We start from the raw sequence: 19,111 nt of genomic DNA on the forward strand, positions 1-19,111 counted from the left end.
ATGACTCACTTTTGGCTTCTGTGTGGGCTGTGAAATTACCACTGCTATTGATCACATGGCTTCCACACTCTTGGGCATTTCTCAGCTCCTAGAGCACAGTGAGTAGCGGGGTTCTTCCCAGCCAGCCCCCTTCCACAGCTTCCTGCCTGGTCATGCTCGGGTCAAATGTGGACCTGGAGAACTCACGATGACCTAATTTCATGTTTGTCAAAGCACTTTCATGTCAGTTACCCAGGTGGTTATTCTTAGAACCATTCTGTGATCTAAGCTAGATGGCTGGCCTGATCCCATTTTCCGAAGAGCTCACTGAGGCACAGAGAGGTTAAATGAGCTGTCCAGAGTTGCACAGCTGCTTAATGAGCAGGCCACATTAAGTCTTAGACCTACGGGCTCCTTTCTAAATACCCTCTTCCTGGGTTCTCAAGGCAAGTGGACTTTACGTCGTATTCTTATTTTCAACAGAATTAATAGCAGCAACCAATAGCTAATAATAAAATAGATTTCAGAAGTGAATCTTCTATGTGCTACGTACCATTCTGAGAGGTCTGCATGTACTATCTCATTGAATCATCATAGTAACCATACGATATAGGTGTGAAAATTAGATTGCCCAGAGGGGAAACCAGGCACAGGAAAGTCAAATAACTTGCCCAAGGTCACAGAGCTAGTAAGTGACACTGCTTGGATTCAAACACCGTGTAGCTACACAATCTATGTTCTTAACCTGTGCTGTTCCACCTATCTGTGTGGTGACATCATAATCATAATGTAAGCCTAAGATCAAAAGTAAAATAAATACTTCGCTGAAAGGGTTTTTACAAATAATAGGTGCTATTCCCAGTTAGTGGAGGTTTTGTTTTTGGTTTTGGTTTTTGCTTCTCCTTCTTTGGCTTTAATGATTGCTGCCACTACAAATAAACTTCCATTGAATCCACAAATTCTTCCTCAGATCGCGCCAATGGTAGGCAGTATTCTATTTTATTATTTTTTCTAATGTTATTTTCTTTATTTTGAGGAGAGAGAGATTTCTGTATTTTGATGCACGCGAGCAGGGGAGAGGCGGAGAGAGAGAATCCCAAGCAGGCTCTGTGCAGAGCCTGACTTGGGGCTCGATCCCATGAACCAGACAGAGATCATGACCTGAGCTTCAATCAAGAGTCAGATGCTCAACCGACTGAGCCACCCAGGTGCCCCAGTAGGCAGTATTTTAAATAGCTCTGTGACCTGGGGCAAGTTGTAAACATATCTACATCTCAGCCTCTTCTTCACGGAAATGGGCATGATTGTACTGACCTCTTAAAATCAGGGGAGCTCCAACATATGAAGGCCCCTGAAAAACTCTAAGTTCCTAGAACTAGTTTCCCAAAACTAATTGACGGGAAACATTTCAGTCTGTTCAACCACCTCACCTATGTGTCTTAACTGTAGGACTTTTGGGAAGCTTAAACACGCTAGTGAGCAGCCCAGAGCTCTAAGCAGCCATTTGGAAACGGAGCACTGCCCAAAGGCATTTGCCGGCAGAATCCTTCAGGTGGAGCACTTCTCAAGCTACCGTTCCAAGGAACACACTTCAGGATCGGTACCTGCAAGGCTGCACCTGGCATATATCTTCCCAGCAGGCCCTCCTCTTCAGCAACGTTCAGAGCAGCCCTGAACCAGAGGCCATCTGAAGGCACCCCTAGATTTTTTTTCTCAGTCCATTTTGAGACCCTGTGGCGGGAGACTTAAGCCTACACTTCTATCATTATAACTATCGGTCCAAAGACCACAGGATATGAGTGATGGGACCATGGGGGCCTTGGGGCTCCAACAGAAACATGACCAGAGAACTCAGATGACCCCACCCCTGTGTCCTACACACAATCTGGTTTCTATCAGGCGGGCTCCTGCAGTCACACTGAAGGTCAGTCATTCAGAATATGTGGCAGGCCCCCGACACAAAACCAAGGTTTGAAGGATGGCCTTACTGATAATGAATCCCCATCCTTCCAGCATGGAGCAGATGGTAAGGAATGACAATGGGATTGGTCCTACATCAGCGGGGGTGGGGGGGTGCCCAATTGGAGGAGGATGTGCGCCTTTGCTCCGATACCACTGTCCTATAGAGGTGGACACGGAGTGTCTGAAATAGCCATTGTCTTATTCTGATAATAAAATTGCTAATATTTATCAAGTATTTGCATACTTAGCACATCCCAGACACTAAGCTATTTATCGACATCACCATCTTCATCCTCGCAATAACTCTCTGAAAGTGGTACCATCACCAGTATCCAGAACTGGTAATAGAAGCACAAAGGTGTTAGGTGAATTACCTATCATCACACAGCTCATAAATGGTAGAATTCCATGGTGGAAGTCCAACGTGGGTTTGTCTGAATCTATAGCCTTGTACCGATGGTTATAGGCTTTGTAGGTCTTCTAGAGCAGTGGTTCGCACAGTGCGTTCCCTGCACTTACGGTGTCGGCAATACCTGGGGATTTGTTACATATGCCAAGTCTTAGACCACACCCGCCATAGACCTGCGGAAAGAGAAACTCTAGTGTGACCCAGCAGTCTGTGTTTTGTTGTTGCTGTTGTTGTTGTTGTTGTTGTTGTTGTCGTCGTCTTATAAGGCCTGCAGCTCATTCTGATGCCTGCGAAAGATGGAGAATCACTGATCCAGAGGAAAGAGATTTGTACTCAGGCTGTCTCTTCAGAAAGCCCCAGAATGAGTCATCTGGCCCATTGTCCACTAGCGTCACCCAGCAACAAGCAGCGCACAGAAGGGCAGGGTGCAGGGCCCGTAGTTATTCCAGGAAGAAAAAGTAATAGCGAGGGCTGGCGGTCGCAGGTCACTAGGGACCGAGACAGAACAGGGAGGGAGACCTGAGGCCAGCACAAGGCATGCCTGCATTGAATATGCCACACCATTCCCACCCCACTTGCTCACACAGCCACAGGTTCACAGAGGGCTGTGCAGGCCTTAAGGATCCCTGAGTTCTCTTCCTACCCGTGTGCACACCCCGACCTCAGCAAGGCCCCTGCCAACAGGGGCTCCTGCCTCTGCTCGAACCCCTGCAGTGATGGACAGCTCACTGCCCCCAGGGCAGTTCTTCCTTCTGTGGAGATTTCTGCATGTTTCCTTGCACTCTTCCCTGCCATTCCTTCCCCCACCCCACCGAACTCAGTCTGAACTAGACTGCCTCAGGGCAGCCCTTCAGATATTTGACAGGGCCCATGCTTGCCCGGTCTTCTCTTGTCCAGGCCCAAGGCCTTGGCTCTTTCAAGACTTCCTCTTCTACCTGTTTTCGTGCCCTTTCACTGTCCCGGTCCATCCGAAAAGGCTCCTGAGGTATTCTCAGAGAGGAATCCCCACAAGCCCTCATCTGCCACTTTCCGTTGGCCGAACTCAGCACACTCCACTTAATGGAATAGTTTCTTCGGGCAAGCTGAGCCAACAGCAGCCGGCCTGGCCACGCTGTCCCAAAAGAGGGCACGGGGAGGGGGCGCTGACCGCCTTTCCTTCTCTTCTACCTGATCAAGGCATGGAAAATGGCAGCCTGTCCTTCAGAGATTGCCTCCCTGCCTCTGCTTTCTCTAGGAAATGTTCTCCCCAAGCCCACCCAATGTGCAGTGAGGGAGGCCCATCCTGGATGGGGAAGATCCCCCCTATGTGCCCGCTCTGTGTAACCCGGAGGAGCCCCTGCTCCCTGGCATCTCCTCCTCCTTCCCAGGATTGGCAGGGGTCCACCAGCCCCATTGGAACCTCTGGCTCTCGGAGGTGGTAAACATCAGGCCGTGTCAAGGCCCCGCAGCCTCTCGCGGTTGGCAGTGATCAACCAGTCTGCAGGGAAGAGATAGTGATGGGTCTGTTTTCACTGGACGGACTTGTGGTTATCTTCCCCGAGGAAGCCAAGGCGGGGGCTGGGTTGGGAGCCTGGAGATCTGGCTACAGGCCCTCAAGCTCCCAATGCAAGCTCCCAGTGCCTACTCTGGAGACAAACTGCTTGAATTCAGAGTCTGGTCTACCTCGGCTTGCTGTGTGACCTGGGGCACGTTGTTTAACTTCTTTGTGTCTTGTGATCTCATCTGCTCATGGAATGATAACCGTGCCTGTCTCTCAACGGTGAGGCCCATGTGAAACATGCATATGAACAGCGGGCATGGTAGCCGACACACGGTCCGTGCTCACTGGATGCTTATTGTTCCTATTGGTACACTGCTTTATACAACTGGGTTAGGGAGCAAGTGATGCATGACTAGAGCCTTTCTAACTTTACAAAGACTTCATTCTCTTGTTCGAGCCTAACAGCTCATGAGACGAGAACATTAAGATTTATCATTACCATTGTATATGTGAAAACACTGAAGCCCAGAAAGGTCAAGTGACTAGTCCAAGGTCACACAGCAGACCCATCACCAGATCCCAGACCATCTGATCTCCTGCCTTGGGCTCCTGGGGTGTGGCTATGAGGGACAGTTTGATTTATACTATTACTGCATTTTCCCTCATGTTCTACAGCTGTCTTATTTTCTAAAATCAAGAGCTACACGTGTGATCTTGGACCTAAAATCCCCAATCTGGACACCACACAGGCTCCCTTGTCCCATGCCTCCCGGTTCTATCCTAAGGGGCATCCAAGGAAGAGATTTCTCTGTCTCTTCACTCCCTGACCTGGTTTCTAGGCCAGGACTTATCTGGTCCCTGCCCGGTGTTCAAGTTTACAGCCAGGCTCGCTGTCCAACCCAAGGCTCACTGTCTGACCCTGAGCCAGAACTTGAAAGTGCACAGTACCCAGTCGTCCTGGAGACCTCCATGGGACGCCCCATGCCGCGCATCTCCTGAGTAGCCGCCTACAATGTCCTCAGGAAGGGGCCCAGGCTCTCTTTTGCAATGACACAGATCCAAACCCATTTCTCCTAAGGTTTCTGGACTGGAGCAAGGCAGGGTGGGTGTGCGGGGTGGGAGAAGGGTATACCTGACTGCTCCAGATGCACCCCTCTAGTTTGCAAATCCCAAAGCCCTTCCTTAGAAGGAAATTCTAGGAGACTTTTGCCTGGGGCTGGGAGACGCCATGTTCTCTACTCAGTGGCTCCAGAAATACTAGATTTTTACACGGTGTCCCACCTGGGCCCAATAAGCACCATCTCTTCAATGTCTGCACTAAGTGGCTTGCAGGCTGTCTTGGCTGTGTGTTCCTGGGAAGGACAATTGATCTCAATGCTCCTCCTCTGGCTCTAAGACATGCTTTTCTCCCTCCTCAAGAGATGTCAGGCATTGGCTCCACTGAGCACTTATCATCCAGGGGTGCTCTAATGACATCAGTTTCCTGAGAGTTGGCCAGTTCCCCTCACTTCAAGACCCCACTTTGCTCTCCCTCCTCCTCCTGCTCCTCCCCATGTCCACACTTGGCTTCAGCCTGCAGACCCTGACAGCACGTGGAATTGGGTTCTCACTGTCCTCACCGTCACTCAGAGCCCAGCTTGGTGCGGTTAATAGACACAACCAACACGGCTGAAAATTTATAAAGAGGGCCGCCTTGTTGCAGATGAGTGGTATTGCAGGGGTTGAAAACTAGCTGCAGAGCAGAATTGTTCTTACACTTATTCATGCACGCAACAGATATTCTTGAATGACCACCAAGCGCCCCCATTCTTTTCTGGGTGTTGGGGAGACACACAGCTGAACAAGACAGACAAAGCCTGCCCTCAAGGAATTTACATACAAGGGCAGCAGAACTGACAGGCAAGTAAATGTATAGTAAGTACCACAAGAGGTAGAGCCAGGTGAGGGACAGAAGGTGCCTGGAGGTGGAAAGGCGTGCCCTACAGACAGGCAGCCCAGGGAGGCTTCTCCAAGGAGGCACCTGCCAGCAGAGACTCAAGCAAAGGAAGTGAGCCCTGTAGCAGACCTGGGGGAACAGTGCCAGGGGCAGGGGGACAGGAGCGCACAAGCCCTGAGCAGAATGTGGTCAGTGTGCTCAAGGACAGCAAGAACGCCACTGAGACTGGAGCAGAGAGAGCAAGGCAGAGGGTGAGAGCAGATGAGCTGGAGAGAAAAGTTGAGGCCAGTGCCCGCAGCGCAAGAGTCTGCAAACTACGGCAAACTGACTCTGTCAGCCAATGAGCTAAGAACAGTGACTACGCTTTGAAAGGGTTAGAAGAAGAAGGAAACAAAGGTGGAGAAAAAAGGGAGACAATGATGAGGACAAAGAAGGATAAGAAGATGATGGCGATGTGACAGACTCCTGTGGGACCCACAGAATCTAAAATATTAACTTGGGGCAACTGGGTGGCTCAGTCGGTTGAGCGTCCGACTTCGGCTCAGGTCATGATCTCACAGTCCGGGAGTTCTAGCCTCGCGTCAGGCTCTGTGCCGGCAGCTCGGAGCCTGGAGCCAGCTTCCGATTCTGTGTCTCCCTCTCTCTCTGCCCCTCCCCCGCTCATGCTCTGTCTCTCTCTCTCTGTCAAAAATAAACATTAAAAAATTTTTTTTAACTAAAAATAAAAAAATAAAATATTAACTACCTGGCCCCGTACCGAAGAGGTGTGCTTGTTCCCCAATATAGAGATCTGGGGGACAGTAAGCCATCTGGGTTTGATTTCCAGCATCACAGGAAACCAAGGAAGTTCTGAGCAAGGAAGTGGCACAGGCCAAGGCTGGCGCAGGTCAGGGCTCACTCTGGCTCCCCGTGGGGAGGCAGCTGTGGGGTCTGGCACTGGGTGCAGGCAGGAGATTTTATACTCACGCGGCAGTGAGAGGACGAGGACGGTGGCTGTGTCTGGGATGGGGGCAGTGGCTGCGGAAAGAAGGGGCTGATTCTGAGGCACATCAGCAGAGTTGCCACGCTGGGATGTGAGGGAGGGAGAGGAGCGAAGGACAACTCGGGTTTTGAGGTGGGACAACTAGGGGAGTGTCGGTGCAGAAGGCTAAGAGAGGAGCAGCTGGCAGGGCAGGTTCGAGAAATCAAGAGTTCTAGTGTGGCCATGATCAGGCTGAGACGATGATTCAACATCACAGTGCAGACATGTATGCACACATTTATATATACGCGCGTGTGCAAAATGTACACACGTAACGTAAAGGATGACGATGTCACCGATGCTATTAGAAAAACAGAAAGGAAACAAGAATGTATACAGCAGCTACTCTGCTGCGTGAAGTATCTGATATTCATTCCCACAGCAATCTATAAGGAAGAATCTCTCCATCCGTCTCTCCCACTTTACTGATGAGGAAAGCGAGGCTGAAACAGTTGAGCCATTTTTCCAAAGTTGCACGCAGAGCCGGGAGATGAAGCCAGGGGTCCCACGACCACTAAACAGAGCAGCACATCCCTGTCTACTCCGGCATGCAGCCTTCCTTTCTTGGCACCTGTGTTTGGGCATTTTTATGTGGGCAACACAATGGACAAGTTGGGTTCCCCCGGGTTTCCTGGAATTGATTCTACAGACCAGAGACGATAAAATGTTCTTGTTTTCTACCTCTGAATTTAGCAACATGGGATAAACACATTTTTATTACAATACCTTTTTCTCATTCAGTACTTTTTAAATTATGAAGTAACACGTGCTTATTAATTGAAATTTTAAAATGTGGAAAAATAGGAAGGGAGGAAAGTAGTAATGTTCACAGCCCTTAAATGTAGCCATGATTGATTCTGGGACTTTCTTCAACATTTTTCTTTCAAAGTTTATTTATTTATTTTGAGATAGAGACAGAGTGTAAGTAGGGGTGGGGCAGAGAGAGAGAGGAGAAGACAGAGGATCTGAAGAGGGCTCCATGCTGACACCAGAGAGCCTGATGCGGGGCACAAAGTCACGAACCATGAGATCAAGACCTGAGCCAAAGCCAAACACTTGTCTGACAGAGCCATCCAGGTGCCCCTGATTCTGGGACTTTTAAAAGGCTGCACTTGACCCACTGTATAGTTAGCAACAGTTTCTGGGGTTCAGAGCTGTGAGCCAAGGGAAGAGAACCCAAAAGGAACCAATAAACTGTGCAGCAGAGGAGTTAGGTAATCATAAAAATGGCAGGCATTCATTAAGACAATATGTAGGTGTGTGCTAAGAGTTGTGCTAAGGGTTTTAACTGCATAATTTTCTTTCTCATGTCCCATTTTACATTTGGAGAAACTGAGGCTCTTGTCACTCCCAAGCACTCCCAGAGCAGAAGCTCTTCAATCTCATGTCACTCTGTGCTTAGAAAACAAGTATGGCCCACCAGAAGGCTCTAACAAATACCGCTTTTTTTCCCCCACCCAAGAGTTTAGTGTAATTTTAGAATTGACCTCAACTGTGAATTCAACTAACACATGCCACCACATCACCGACCTCAACAAACATTTCTTGAACAACTAAAGAAAAACTAAAATCTGATAAATCCACAACAAAATTAAGGAGAGGAAGCCAGAGTGAAGTGAGGCAACCCAGGATAGTCTCATGGATTCATTCATTCAACAAGTATCTATTGAGCCCGTACTAAGTGCCAAGCACTGGAGTGAGACACTGAGGACCAGTGCTGAACATGACAGACTAAGATCCTGGCCTCATGGCGGATTTTGGTCAAGGGAGCACCATGGTTGGCTAAATCTGGGGAAACACTCGGAGTAGCTTTCCCTCAGACCCTAGAGGTCTGCCTTACTTCGCTCTGATGCACATGGCCACCCTGTGCCAACCAACTTGCAAAGAACTATCTAATTACACAGTGCTTCTGTTTTATTCTTTGGACCAAACATTGTGTAACTTGTCCTTCCACATCATTTCTTACTAGCTTATTTCTGCTCAGTTTCCAACCAGGCCCAGTAACTGGAATTTTTAACCTGAGGCTATGGCCCTCCAGGGGTCTCCATGGATGAAAGGATGTTGTTATATGGCTACATATGTTGCAGAGGGTCAGGGACATGAAGGGGAGCAAGGGTCCATTGCTTCTGTCAGAGTTGCAAAGGGTACATAACCTCAAAAAAGTAAAAATCCACGGCCATAATCTTTTTCCACTTCAGTGGTATTTCCCATAATCTGTGAGTGAATGTTGACTCTTTTCCTCTGTAACAGACTCTCATAGAGCCGAGACTGAGTGGCATTTGGGGTTTGCTTTCAGAAACTACGCGAGTATAGCATTGGTATTTTTCCAGGCACGGCATAAAACGGAACTTAATTCATTCACTTCCACATTGACACAAGGGGGAATGTTCCAATTCCTCGGCCGCTGAGAAAGGCAATGTCCCCCACCAGGCTTCACACAACCCTCTTCCACTTGATTATTATTTGAGTCTCACCCCTGGCCCTGGCTCCACACTGTGGGTCTATACCGTTTCCCTGAGTACACACAGTCTTAGACTTTTTGGGGCCAAAGAAAATAACCCTGTTCTGATAGTCGAAGGCAAGAACAGACTTCCTAAGCAGGTTGTTCATCTGCCAGAATTCCTGCTCACTATGCTTATTCTTGAACTCCAGATATCAATCACCATCTCTATAGGGTAGAGAAAAGGAACAGAAAATACAGACAGTCTCCTGTTATTTCATTTTGTTGAAAGCAAGTAGCACATTCAAGTGGAACATTTAGGAGTCAAGGTCTTTGCGAGCACTCATTCCTTCCCTGCCTCAGCAAATACAGATCGAGTGTCTGTGCACCAGACGCTTTCTAAGTGCTGAGGACACAGTAATGGACAAGACAGGCATGGTTCCCACCCTTCTGGAGCTTATGGACTAAGGCAGGAAAGAGCCATTGCAAGCAAATATACGTGTGTTGAGAGTTAGGACAACAATTATGAAGCACTACTGGGAACATGGAAGCAAAGACCCAGTGTAATATCACCATGGTGAAGAGCAAGGAAGACATCCCTGCTGAAGTAACAGATATGCTGAAGCCTGAGTAGAAGTTGCTAAGGCCAGGGTGCATGGAAGAAGAAGAGATTAGGAGCCACTGAGTCTTGCGCAAAGGCCCTGAGGCCAAAACTAGTACAGCGTATTAGAGGAACTGGAAGAAAGCCTGCGTAGCCAGAACGGAACGTGGAGCCACAAATGGCTGGAAACAGGCTAGAGAAGAAATAAGGGCTCTGTATAGACAAAGCCTTGCATGTCATTGTGGGGACTTGGGTCCGAATCCTGACCCAGCAATGGGGAGTCATGGAAAAGTACTGTGAAGCGTATGGGGCATGATTAGCTCTGAAAGGGTCTTTTTACTGTTTTATTTATTTATTTTTAAAGATTTTACTTTCAAGTAATCTCTATACCCAATGCGGGGCCTGAACCCACAACCCCAAGATCAAGAGTCGCATGCTCCCCGACTGACCCAGCCTGATGCCCCTAGATCTGAGGTTTTAAAAGATCATTCTGACCACAGTGTGGAGAGTAGACCAGTGTGGAGAGTGACCACAGTGTGGAGGTCTTGCATGGCAAGACCATGCATGAGAAACCAGTTTCAGAGGCCTTTCCAGTAGACCTGGGGAGAGATGCTGGGTGGTTTGAATCAGGGTGAAAGTGCTGGGCATGATGAGAAGTGGACTTCCTAAGAGAAAACGGGGAGCGTGAGCCCACAGACTTGATGGTGGGTTAGCTGTGGGGGTGAGGAGGAGGGAAGGATTAGTCCTCTAATCAATCATTCCTGCTCGTCTCCAAAGGAGTTCTAGACCGTCCTTCCCACCCTGCCTCCAGGAGATGGCTATCCAAGTGGACACTGCAGTGGGGTGATTTAGCACGTCACGTATCAATCTGAAAAGGAGCCGCTGATTCTCGAGGCTCCAGTGACACTGGCCATTGTTATACACATTGCAGGAGCCACAGCTGTCCCCACTCGGAGCCTCTGTGTTGGTGATTCCACTACCTGGATCAGGCAGGCTCCCCTGGTCTTCCCACAGCTGGTCGTTCAGCTCTAACATGGTCTAACATCACCCCCAGTTGCTCGTGAACATGTCACCCTGCTTTCCCGTCTTCACAGCACTCGCCACTCTCTGAAGTAAACATATTAATGCACTTGCCTACTTGTGGTTTGTCTGTATCTCCCCACGAGAAGGTAAATCCCATGACGACAGAAACCTCGCTATTCTTGTTTTATCGTGCCTAGCACAGTGCCTGGTGCACAGCAGGTCCTCAATAAAAAGAAGATGAATGAGTAAATGACTCCCCAGAGTCCCAAGGGCCCCCCGAGTGCCTTCTCCCTGGGCAACATAGACGTCCTTGGCTCTGGGCCTGAGCACAGACTGAGCGGCCCCTGTGCTCAGATTCCCCACGAGCCCTTTCAGACTCACTCTGAACCTCGTCCGAACACAGGGCTCAGGTGAGTAACGGTTTTCCAAGAAACAGGATTCTCATGGGAGTTTCCTTTTATTCCCCAAAGCAGAAGAACTGCCAGGGCTGGTATTTTTCCAAACTCCACACTTTGGGGCACAAAGCAAACTCTATAGGACCCTGGGACAGAATTCCTTACTCACACACACGGCTAGAAGAGCTCACAAGCAAATATCACTTATGCTGCTGATTCATTACTATTTCTTTTTCTGGTTTTCCCTACAGATCTCAGGGCCAAAGTCAACTGCATTTGTAGTTCATAGCTGGTTCTTTTTAACCCAGGGTATTAGACAGGATTCAGTCCTCCCAGCTAAAGGATTCAGTTCTTCCAGCTAAATTCCTTCTTGGAAAGGGCTCTTGATTCTTCTCTCTTGTTCTTCTAATTTTGTTTTCGACAAGATGTTTCCTAACATGAAGATGGGGACTGCATTCAGCAGAGGGGAAAGAAACAGGACGTGGTGAGGCCCAGGCAGGCCCCTGCAGAGTCAATGCCGAGGGTCGAGTCAATGCCGAGTCACCATGAATGGTCAGTTCTCAGGGCCTGTGAGTCACTGGCTGTGCGCATGGGGCTTCTGGTCCCTTCCACATGCCTGGAGTCTCCTCCCCAAGCCAGAAGGGAAATGACTAATCACAGACATCACTGTCCAGTGATGATTTCACCTGAAATCATAACATGGTACCTGTAGGAGAAGATGAGCTGTCATCCTACAAATCTGTGTTGTCCTGGGGTTGAGTTGAGTTGGGACAAAAGATGGGATCCCACAACCACTGGGTGAGGCTAGGTACCTCTCTTCCACCTGCCTGTCACAGCCTAGGCACTAGGCTCACACACTGGCAGATGAGCTGGGGCGGCTTGTGGAATAGAGACCAAACTCTGTTCTAAAACTAATTCAGATGCTGGGATAGACTAGGGGATATTTTTCTCTTAGATATTGCCTTTCAGGAAATAGAGGCAAATGGAAAGATAAACTTTTGGGGGGGAATGGATAAAAATTCACTCTGAGGGATGTTTTGGTGGCCTCAGCTCAAGGTCACAGCAATGTCATCTGTAGGTGGGCTTGCCCTTCCTGAGCATTTTCATATGCTCTCCATCACTGCTGATCTGCACCCCCAAATGGTAATCTTTTATTGAATACTCACTGCACGATGAGCCCTTGATATAGGTTATGTTATTTTATTCAGTTCCCATAAAAACCCCTTTAGGTGACTGTCTATTATTGTCTCTATTTTACGGATCAGGAAGCTGAAGAATCAGACATTAAGGGACTTGCCCAAGAACCGCCAGCCCATGAGTCCTGCATGGGGGACCAGCCCCTCACTGGATACCAGAAGCTCCACTCTCATCTGCTGCTAGCCTCTGTTCAGTGGAAGGATCAATTCATTCCATTTACTAAGCCAGGAAAAGTGTATTTGGTCAGCTTTTTCTCTTTCCCCAGAAAGCCTTTCACCAACTATGTTTTGTAACGCTGGGTTAAGTACCACCCGAGCCTTAGTCTCTTGTCATCAGTGAGAGTGCTGAGCAGGACTGTCTCGAGTGTCTTCCCGGTCCAAAGTTCAGGATCTCATTCTGACCTATCACACAAAGCATCTCCTTCCTCTCAAGGGGGGAAAGAAATCTTATTAGGCTCTTTAGAACATACACCTGCAATTCTCCATAGACAGTGAGGTTCCTGCAGAATCCCCAGAGGAGGTTATTAAATAAGATCAACACTCTCCTGGGCAGGAGAGTGTGCGAAGGTGGGCAGAAGAAAGCTGTTCTGCCAGGGCGCCTGAGTGGCCCAGTCGGTCAAGTGTCCTATTGCGGCTCAGGTCATGATATCATGGTTTGTGGGTTCAAGCCCCATGTGGGGCTCTGTGCTGACAGCACAGAGCCTGCTTGGGATTCTCTCTCTCTCTCTCTCTCTCTCTCTCCCTCCCCCACGCTCTCTCTTTCAAACTTAAAAAAAAAAAGAAAGAAAGAAACTGCTCTGCCCCGCTGGGAAGGTCTCACTCCCAGTTCGGCAGCCAGCTGTTTAGTCACAGCCACGCCAATTCCTGGATGCATGGGACTATGATGACCAGCCTGTGTAGCTGTGGAGGGAACTCCTAAGCCCTCAGACCCACTGTCTGTTTGCCCTGCAGCAAAATGGAAGAGGGTTCCACAGGCTGCAAGCCACGGCCCACCCACCAAGGATGCTGCCCACCTGCCCGGGCCTGGGCCTTTCCTCAGCCATCATCCCATCATCCCTCACTGGACACATGGCCGACAATGCCAAGAAACTGGCGTCAGTGAGAGAAGGTCCCTGGCCCTCACTGCCTCCTTTGATAGTCACCTCACTTTCTGCCATGGCCACTGCCTCCTGCTCCCGTGGCCCGATCCATGCTTCCTCTCACTCCCTGGGCTCCCCTCCTCCAGCTGCTCCAGCCCCCTCTCTATTCCTCACGGACCCCCACTGTTCCTCCACCTGAGAAAGCCCCTCCTCACACATCTCACTACCTTTCCGGTCTCAGCTCCAACGTCCCCCCCTCAGAGAGGCCTTCCCTGGCCTCCCTTCCCTCTGTCGCTTCACTCGGTTTTATTTTCATCACCCTCACCATGGTTTGAAATGATTTTCTCCATGCATTTCACTGCCTGTCTCCCTGGCACTAAAATATAAAGTCTATGAAGGCAAGAAACCCCTCATCTTGTTCACGGTTGTGTCCCCACCGCCTTGGATGGAGTAGTAGGTGCCCAATAAATGGAGGGAACTAACGTGTACAGATTCCTCACTCATAAGGTGGAGATAATTTTGTCTCACAAGAGATGACATATTTTCAGGGTTTGTCAAGACGAGGTCCCACTAACTAGAAGCTTTAAATTCATTCTTTGGGCATGGGAGAGAGGCGGTATAGACTGGCGGTGAGGCCTGCAGGCTCCAGAGTCTGAACTGGACCCTCATAGCTAATTTAGCTTTTGGGCCTTCAGCAAATTATTTAACTTCTCTCGGCCACAGTTTCCTCGTCGGTAAAAGAGAGATAATAATAGTACTAACTCCCAGGGCGATTGTACGCATTACATTAAACGATCCATGAGAAGTACTCAGAGGAACCTGTAGCACGTATCACACCCTCGATAAATGTAAGCTATTACTGCGTAGCAGATACAAGAACGCATACCCTCTGTCCCACTCTCCCATTGCACACGATACAGCCTGCAAAGCACATGCATGTAAATCCTCTCATTCATGCCTCTAAAACCCTCCGAGGGCCAGGAATTACCTACCCGCTCTATTTTACAGCTGAAAAACCTGAGGCTCAGGACAGCTTGCCCGAGATCATACAGCTAGCCGGAGCAGAGGGCAGAAAGCCTCCGATTCAGGACCCCAAAACTCTCTTCCTAGCCCCACGCCGTGCTTGCTTCCTCGCCTGACCTACAGCCCTGGAATCTGAACACGTGGTCAGGCCCAGGCTGGGGAAAGCCTGCCATGCTCTTTGCGTATTCCTGCTCAAAATAAATAGAAGCCCTGGGCCTCTGCACGCTCACTGAGGCCAACCGTGTCTCTCCCGAGCCGGCTCCCATGCAGGCGGGTTGAGGGTTTGGCAAAGCCACAAAGGCAGATGGGGACTGTGGCTTCTGCCACTAGAGCAGGGCCAAAGTTCTAGTGCTCTCCCAGCTTCAAGGCACATCAACATAGCCCAGTGTTTCTGGGGGTGGGTCAGAGCGGGGCACTGACAAGGTCACCCCAGGCTTTTTCAACTGCTTCCAGCTGGCACGGTGTGTCCGCTGAGCGTCAGGGTCTTTCCCGCGGATCAGGCAAGCCTAGCGGCCCCTCCTGCTCTCACTCCCTGCCCTGCCTCAGCCCCTGGCCCTCGTCTGCCCTTTCCAAGGTGCCCCGACTAGCCTTTGGCAGCTCTCCCTGCATCAGGGACAACTCAGGAAAGGGACTCTGTGCCTGAATCAGTCCAAGGAATCCAAGGGGCTGGGTGCAAATGACGTGAGGGGGAAAACAAACCGCACTTACCCAAAAGAAGCTGGCGCCCTGTTCAGTCTTTTCAACTCCCAGTGGGAGCAGATTTGTTGTGACTAATGCATCAGGCTTTAAATAGTTTCAAGCGGCCTAGTGATTAGCCCAAGGCACGACGGAGGCAGGCGCAAAACGTCTCCAAAAGTGCAAAGTTTCCAAGAGAAAGGAAAGGCTGCCACTCTCAGAAAGCATTCACCTGCTGGCGGAAGCCCACCCAGTTCAAGTCCTTAATAAAGCAACAAGGCACAAGGAGCTGTGGCGATAAGGAAATCACACGGAACCAGGCGAGGGATTTTCGGTCGGATCCTGCCATCCTCCTCCTCACAAACCCTTCATGATTGTTTCTTGCCCACCATCTGCATTTCTCAGCATCACCTTCCAGGACCTTTATGAACTGGTCTTATACTGGGTTGAATGGTGTCTCATCAAAGCGTCATATCCACCTGGAACCTCAGAATGTGACCTTATTTGAAAATATGGTCTTTGCAGGTGTAATTAGTTGACATGAGTTCGCAATGGACTAGGGTGGGCTCTAAATCCAGTGACCGGTGTCCTCATAACAAGGCCACGTGAAGACACAGCGACACACAGAGAAGAGAATGCCATGCGAAAACGAGGACAGAGATCAGAACTCTGCGTCTACATGCCAAGAATCGCTGGCAACCACCAGCAGCCGGGAGAGGCAGAAAGCAGATTCTCCTTCAGAAGGAAGGAAACTGGAGGAACCCTCTAGAAGGAACCAACCTCAGTAATGCCTTGATTTTGGACTCTGAGCCCCAAAATGATGAGTGAACACATCTATTGTTTGAAGACACCCTGGCGTGGTATTTTTTTTTTTTTTTTTTTATGGCAACCCTGGAACCCAGCACAGGTCCCAATCTACCTGTCTAACCCTGCTCCCATCCAAGTCACCTTCCTCACATTCCCTGTAGAAGAGGCGGCTGTTATACATTTAAAAAGTGACAGTGTTCAGGTCTCACCTTTGCCTTGTTGGCTGCTGTGTGACTTTGGGCAAAGCAATTAATTTCTCTTTTTTTTCAGTTGTCTTATGTATACCATGAAGATAACAGAAGGGTAGTTGTAGGAGGTTGAAGGAGAAAATGTGCATGTAACAAGAAGGAGACTATATCAGCCACAGCATTTCTCTGGGGCTTGAAGGCATTATATTTGCTTGGAAAATTGAGCCAAATAAACCTCCTTGCAGGACGGTGGCTTCCAAGTGCTAAGATCAAGAAACTGAGGGGCTCTGTTGACTAACAGGATGCATCGGTAGTATATAAGTTGGGTGGTAAGAGTTGGCTGATGCAGTGTGAGAAAGGTCAAGTTCATAAGCAAGAATCGAGGAGATAAAAAGGGCCAGTAAGACAGAGACTGGGGGAAGGAGGGAGCAACACCCCTCCACACCATGGTGTGAGTAGGGAGTTTGGGGGGAACAGAAATATCTACTGGATATTTCCAGTTCTTTGTGGTGAAGTCTAAAATGTAAGCCCATTCCCGCATCTCTTCTACAACATATGCAGTGAACTCTATACTGGGTACCAATGTCTTTATGATCATGGATTCCTTAGGCTTGAGTTTGGAGAGGTACTGAGTTTAGAGGCTGGGTTGTCATAGGAGTAAAGTGAGGAGAGCCCACACCGATCCGTGAGCAGGAGAACCAAGGACTTGGGGGACATCTGGTTTACCCACACATGCAAGCGGGCAGCATATGGAGGGCACTTTGTGAACATTATACACGAATGCTTGCTTCAGCCTCGGTCCTCACCTTCCTGACCATAACTTACTCCTGCCTGCGCTTAGAATGACGTTTCCCCTTCCTATACCACTTCTTTTGCTATTTGAATCCTACCCATCCTTCAAGAATCAGCTGCCTCCTGCCTGAAGCCTTCCCCCACCTTCCCAGCTGGAAAGGGACATCCTCTATCTCTTAGCTGTGGGCAGGGCGTATTCCCATACAACAGGTACTGTATTCTATCTGGAGTTAGAGTTAAGCAATAAAAAACAAGACAAAAAGTCACCCAGAGGCAGATTAAGGGAAGATGACCTCAGAACAAAGAGAAAGACCCAGGAGGGAGAGTGGGGAGGGGAGAAAGTGGGAGGAGCGGACACTGAAAACCTCAAATGGCCAACTTCATTCACAGTCACTGTCTGGGGCTGGTGGCAGGTCCAGCAGGGGAAAGGTGATATCTTCAGCAGGCCTTTTTGTAAAGCTGAAACTCAAGCATTTCCCCTGACTGAGTGTCATTGCGAGGCACCGTGAAAACAGCTGCTGTGCTGGTAACTGGTTTCTTGGAAGCTCTCTACAGCCATGTGGACACAAATTACCAAAACTTCCCTCTGCCAAGCTTTCTCCCCACTCTTGCTCAGAGCAAATAAATACATCCACCATGGTCTGAAATGGCCCCTCAAAGGCGGGGCAGGTGAAATGCTCTGACCTACCCACAAAGAGCTCTGAGAAGGAGCTCTCCATGGGCCTGGAATGAGGAAATAAGTCCATTTACCTGTTCAGTGGGGGAGAAAGGAGACAATGAGACCTGCTCCCCACCTACCCCTGCCCTCGGCACCTGTCCCGGGGCCCGGCTACTGAGCTACTAGGAGCTGGGTATACGGGAACAAAAAAATACATGTTTGCTGTTCTCAGGAAGGTCCTGATTCAGGAGGAGACAAACAAGCGGGCAACGGCAATGCAGTGTGAGTAGTAGTAGAAAGAGAGATTAGCCCATGGGTTAGGACAACCCAGGAATTACTGCCTGGGCTAAGCTGTGCCTTAAAGAGTGAAGAGGGATTATGTCTACAACTCACTACCACCACAAATCCACACGCTGGCTGTTAGATTCATCATCTTTTTAAATATTCAAATGTAAGGAAATGTATGACTTGGGACAGCAGGAAGACCCTATGATAATCAGGTGAAGAAGCTTGGAAAGGGTTAGCCAAGTAGAGGGAGCAGAACATGCAAAGGTCCAGAGGCAAAGTCATGGTTGCCATATAGACACCACTGTTGTAAGGATACGTGGAGGATTCAGTGAAGCAGCTTCTATAACAACAGGAGAGGCTGGGTAGCATAAATATCAGACATTTATTTCCCACAGTTCTGGAGCCTCCGTGCCAGCACGGTGGGGTTCTTGGCGAGGGCTCTCCTCTTGGTTGATGGATGGCTGTTTTCTCACTGAATCCTCACATGGCGGAGAGAGCAAGCTCTGGTCCCTCCATCCCCTTATAAGGACACTAATGTTAACATGGGGCTCCCCCCTCATGACCTTATCTGAACCTAATCATCTCCAAAGGCCTCACTTCCTAATACGTTGGGGATTACGGCTTCAACGCATGAGTTGGGGGGAGGGGGCGGGGGGGGGAGGGCACACACATTCAGTCCATAGATTGAGTTTGCAATAATTGACATTAATGACTATGAGAATAATCACTATCTGTTCCAAGAAATACCAATGAGAAAGTCTATCCCAGTATTAACAATCTAGAGTCGGAAACAGCCTATCTGCCCAACAGTCAGGGATGGGTGAAATAAATTACCTGCGTACAACTAAATACTCTCTCGCTAGTAAAAGCGACGGTGTGTAGCTTGGAGGGATGTCCATGAGGGATTAAGTTTTTTAAACTGTAGGTCAGAAAAAACATAGATGTTAATCAGTTGGGAAAGAAGACTAGAAAAGCAAAACTGACCAAAACAGTCACAACGCTTACCTCAGAGGTATCATTAAAAGTAACTTTTAGCTATCCTTTTACCCTGTCCATATATTCTAAATTTTCTACAGTAAACCTGTAAGATTTTTGAAATAAGAAAGGAAGGGATGGGTGTGTGTGTGTGTGTGTGTGTGAGAGAGAGAGAGAGAGAGAG

At 49.0% G+C, this 19,111-nt stretch overlaps 1 protein-coding gene and 1 non-coding gene across 3 annotated transcripts in view; both read right to left on the reverse strand.

Moving 5' to 3' along the window:
• Window positions 1-19,111, reverse strand: part of NAV2 (neuron navigator 2) — a 394,263-nt gene that overhangs the window by 333,769 nt on the left and 41,383 nt on the right. The window lies entirely within an intron of this gene.
• Window positions 8,247-8,318, reverse strand: LOC113603530 (small nucleolar RNA SNORD45). Its single transcript, XR_003425125.1, has one exon. It is a non-coding gene; the product is annotated as a small nucleolar RNA SNORD45 (small nucleolar RNA).

Source organism: Acinonyx jubatus, chromosome D1 (genome assembly GCF_027475565.1).
Source record: "Acinonyx jubatus isolate Ajub_Pintada_27869175 chromosome D1, VMU_Ajub_asm_v1.0, whole genome shotgun sequence".
NCBI lineage: Eukaryota > Metazoa > Chordata > Mammalia > Carnivora > Felidae > Acinonyx > Acinonyx jubatus.